The sequence below is a fragment of the Solanum pennellii genome, chromosome 9 (assembly GCF_001406875.1).
Source record: "Solanum pennellii chromosome 9, SPENNV200".
Lineage (NCBI taxonomy): Eukaryota > Viridiplantae > Streptophyta > Magnoliopsida > Solanales > Solanaceae > Solanum > Solanum pennellii.
In genome coordinates this window covers 2,779,132-2,783,996 of record NC_028645.1, presented here as the reverse complement: position 1 = coordinate 2,783,996, position 4,865 = coordinate 2,779,132, and the positions used below count along the sequence as shown (strand labels likewise).

Below are 4,865 nucleotides of genomic sequence, written 5' to 3'. Positions count from 1 at the left end.
ACCAAACATGAGAAAATAAATTCAAAATCTATTTGTTTTCCAGAAAAAACATTTTATACGAAAACATTTTCTACGAAAAACAATTCCTTTCGTACCAAACAAACCCTAAATGACAAATCAACCCTACCTATTCCCATATCCATCTCTTGGATTCTCACTCTTTTTGCCTTCCCCCAAAAAATAAAAATATGCGTGTGAAAAGAGACATTTGTGGTTCCAAAATAAGAAAAACTTAATTTCCAAATCTTTTTTTACCATTCGGCGAATGTGGTCCAAAAATACATCACATTAATACTTATTTCATTTTAATTTATTTAATATTATTTAGATTTCAAGTATTTAATAAGTTACTTATAAATTATTTATATATCAAGTAAATATTTCGACTCGTGAATTATTATAATTAAAAAATATTTTAGAAAAAACTTAAGACAATGAATAATTTTATAATTAAGTGAATGGTGGAGGTGGGATTTTTATTTTTTTTTTGAGTCCCTTATAATAAGGTGGGCTGAAGTTTATATTTAGATAAAGGGAAGGACTGGAAAAAAATAATTTATAGATCACAAGTGTTTAGGTTTTTTCTATGTTCAGAAGAAAGTACAATCACAGACCATAAATCTCTCTACCTAACTTTTCTTTCACCCAATTTTTTATTTTTCATAAAAATTGATGTAGATCTATAACTAAGAAGAAGACTCAAAAGATTAAATTTGTTAATCTTCTCTTTCTTTTACGATCTATATTTTCATTTTTTGACTTAGTTTTTATTGAATTTTTGACTTTCATCTTTGTTAATCTTTGTATATCTAATTTGTTTATCCTTGATTTAGTTTTTATTGAATTTTTCAACTATTTAGTTTTTCAGATTAAAATTTCAATGTTTTCAAGATCTAGACGGATTAAAACGTTTTTTTAGATGTTAAAAATTTGATTTTTTTGATCTTTCCAGATCCAATTTGTTTATTCTCAGTTGAATTGTCATTTTAATAGTTTAAAGATTGATTTTTTTTTCTTTCCAGATCCAATTTGCTTATTATCGGTTAAATTATCTTTTTAATAGTTTAAAAATTGATTTTTTTTTCTTTCCAGATCCAATTTGCTTATTATCGGTTGAATTATCTTTTTAATAGTTTAAAGATTGATTTTTTTAAATCTTTCCAGATCCAATTTGCTTATTATCGGCTGAATTATCTTTTTGATTTTAATAGTTTAAAGATTGATTTTTTTTTATCTTTCCAGATCCAATTTGTTTATTGTCCGTTGAATTTGTTTTTAATAGGTTAAAGATCTGATGAATTAGTTATGTAGATGTTTATATTTCAAGGTTGAATTTATTTATATGGTTAAAGGTCATTTTTTTAATTAATTCAATATCCAATTTGTTTATGTTTTTTTTTGTTTTGGCTAACTTTCAGTTGAAATTCAAGTATAGGCGATCTAGCACAACACAGGTAAACATCACATCTGCTCTAAAGTATCTTATGTTTTCGATAAATCAATGTGTTTTTCATGTTCGCCTGGTCCTCAAGAAGAAATTGGCTTCTACGACTCTATTCGGTTCATTGTGAATTATTAAATGTGTTTTAGTTGCATTGATATTAGCAGTTTAAGCATCACAAGAATTGTTGGGCTTCTTAGAAGCACAAGTATCATTAGAAATGAATTGATCTGTAGAAAGGAATAAGTTTAATAGAGGTAGACAAGTCACAAGTCTCTCACATGCCTCTTAGCAGAAACACAGGCAAGTGACTGGCCTTGTCAGTTTAACAGCACTAAGCATCACAAGAATCGTTGGCAATGGATCTTTAAAAACGAATAAGTTTAATAGACTGGGACAAGTCACAAGTCTCAAACATGTCTCTTAGCTTAAAAGCAGGCAAGTGATTAGCCTTAGCAATCTAACAGCACTAAGCATTACTTGAATCCTTGGCAGTCTTAGAAGCGCACAAATATCCTAATAAATCAATGAACATTTAGAAGTAGACCAGTCACAATTCTCTCACATGCCTCATAGCATAAACACAGGCAAGTGATTAGCCTTAACAATCTAACAGCACTTAATGGCACAAGTACCAACCTTGACATACGCACATGACAACTTATTTATAGTATACTATCTAGATTTACATAGTCTAAGTGACAAGGCTTGTATTAGCATCACTAGTACCCTTAGAATGAAAGAATCCTTATAAACGAATAAACCTTATGCCTCTTAGCATATACACAAGCAAGTGATTAGCCTTAGTAGAGGCTTTTATTTTAGCAGCACAACTGCCTTAAGAAGGAAGAAAATAAACCTTCTAGCAGAATCAAATAAGCCATTGAAGTCAAAATCTTTACAGGGAATCAACAATAGGCAAGTGAAAAGACTCTTAACAGAAACAACCCATAACACATGCAAGTGGCAAGACTTAGAAGTCAAAATGTGTTCAAAAGCACAATCCTCTTAACCCTTAACTCAAGCAATTGTCATTTTTAGCAGTCAAATCCTTATTGTCAGTACCAGTCCCAGGCAAGTCACAATTGTCATCAAGGCAGACTATCTTAACCTTTTCACACAGGGACATGACTTAGGTACGTTATAGCACAAGTTGACATATGCACATCACAGTACATTTTTTGTAGTACAATTCTAGATTTCAGTGTCACAAAACATTTGCAGCACATGTACAAAACAGGTCTTAAGTGGAACAGTACAGAATAAATGGTAAAAGTAACAAGTATGATCTTAAAATGGATGAAAATACAGTTCTCATTTGCCAGTAGTCTTGGTCACAACAGATAGAAGTCTTAGCCTTTAGTTTTTCCATTAACAGTCACAAAAGCGCGCCAGTGCTATCCATAGTTACTTGACCAGTTTATTTTTCTTCTTCTTTTCTGGAGGAGTCTCTGTGACCTGTAAAAGGTAAATTGTAAACTATAAGTGTAATTATTATCTTGTAACAAATTATATGCGAACAAAAATACCTTATAAGTCTTGCATTTGTCACGATGTGCATTTATTTCATCAGTTTTATAGAACAGTGCTTTGCAGAACTTGCATTTCCATGCTACTGGTTTGCCAGAGCTGGTGGGCCTGGTGGAGTTGGTTCTAGCAGGTACCCTTCTGTTGTTCTTACGTTTAGCCATCTAGAGCACAAGATGAAAATCAACACCGTAGAATTGAAAAGCTGTATTACAGTCACACTAGTCTGTTGTTCTTACGTTTAGCCCATCTAGAGCACAAGATGAAAATCAACACCATAGAATTGAAAAGCTGTATTACAGTCACACTAGTCACTGAGTTACGTGTATTTAATAAACTGTATCACAGTCACAGTAGTCACTGAGTTAACATTTAGCTAGGATTTTCTTCTGGAAATCTTGTTTGGTGAAAAGTGTTTCTTAAAGATTCTATCTTTAGGGTGTTATTTGTTTGGATTTCAGCTAAGCTGCATGGGATTGTTGAAAGTGTATTTTGCTGAAGTGGGTTGATCTAAGTTTCAGTTCTTCTGCTGCATTTCTGGGGAAAATATGCGTTCAGGGTCTCTTTATTCATGGTGTGAGTTCTTTCAATTCTTCGGGAAATCACATTTCTAGATAAATGAGTTTTATTCTACATATAGAAATAATATATAGGACACACAGATATCACATTTTGTTTTTTATGGCATTGGTTTCCAATTTTTGTTTTTCTTGGAACTTCACAGACACTCACATATATATAGAGATTGTTTTGTTTCTCTTGGATGAGTTGGGAGTTGAGAAAAAAAGAAAATATTGGAAGGGTGTGAAGAATGTTGACTGGTTGTTCTTCATCATTGGACTTGCCTCAAGGTACCAGTCCATTCTTCTACCACCATCCTCGACAAGTGCTCAGACATCATTTGTAGAAAGTTAGGAGAAAGGAAATATGAATTTTGGGAAAAATGTAGGAGCTTGAAGAGGTATGCTGTGCAGGGCTGTATTGATGATGAGAGCTGGATGAGCAGAGCTAAGAGGAAAAAAGGTAGTAGGAAATCAGGTGATTGTTTAGATGATGGCTATGATCTGAGTTTGAGCCAGTTGGGTGGTGGTGATTTCTGGTTACAATCAGGTTTCAACGCGGCACCATATTTCCCCTAATTGCAGGCTTTCATCAACCTCATGCAGCAGAATTCCCCTTTTCTTGTTCCGGAGAGGAGGACAGTGTATGTCATGGTCCAAATGAGGTGATATCACCACTACTGCCTATGTCAAACAATCCTTTGATTGAATCTGTAGTGCCTATGCCATGATCTTGCTCGAGAGGCCTCAGTATCAAGTGCTTCTTTAGACAGCCTTGGCTTGGTTCTTAGGCCTAATGAGAATCCTGGGGACAAGAAATAGGCAATGGTTCTAGGCTACCTAATCTAAATGACAGATGTGAGGTTGTAACAACACATCATTTGCCTAATAACCAGTGGGAGGATGATGCAGCTGAGCTGATCAGCTTACTTTGTGTTGAAGCAATTGGCTCAAGGAATGTTACTGGTGTTAATCAACTGATAGCTAGGCTAGGGCGGCTTGCCTATCTAAGAGGGTCTCCAGTAAGCCTGCTAACTGCTCACTTCACCGAAGCTTCTGCTTTGCGTGTTGCAGGATTTGGTCTCAAATTTTTCATATTATACCCACTCAGGTTCTCGATTGTTTAGATGTTTTTAGCAGTACGGTATTGAGGCTGTTGAATCAGGTTAGGCCAATTCCAAAGTTCATCCATTTCACATCAAATGAGATTATGGTTAGAGCTTTTGAAGGCAAGGACCAGGCTTACATTATTGGTTTTGATACTGAGCAAGTCCTGCAGTGGCCTAACCTGTTTCAGAGTTTAGCTTCTAGGCACAAACCCCCCCCTCCCCCTCCCC

General features: G+C 34.4%; 1 pseudogene; it reads left to right on the top strand.

Moving 5' to 3' along the window:
* The first annotated feature begins 776 nt into the window (after positions 1 to 776).
* The window catches only part of LOC107029915, a 5,806-nt pseudogene continuing 1,717 nt past the window's right edge, over positions 777 to 4,865 (top strand).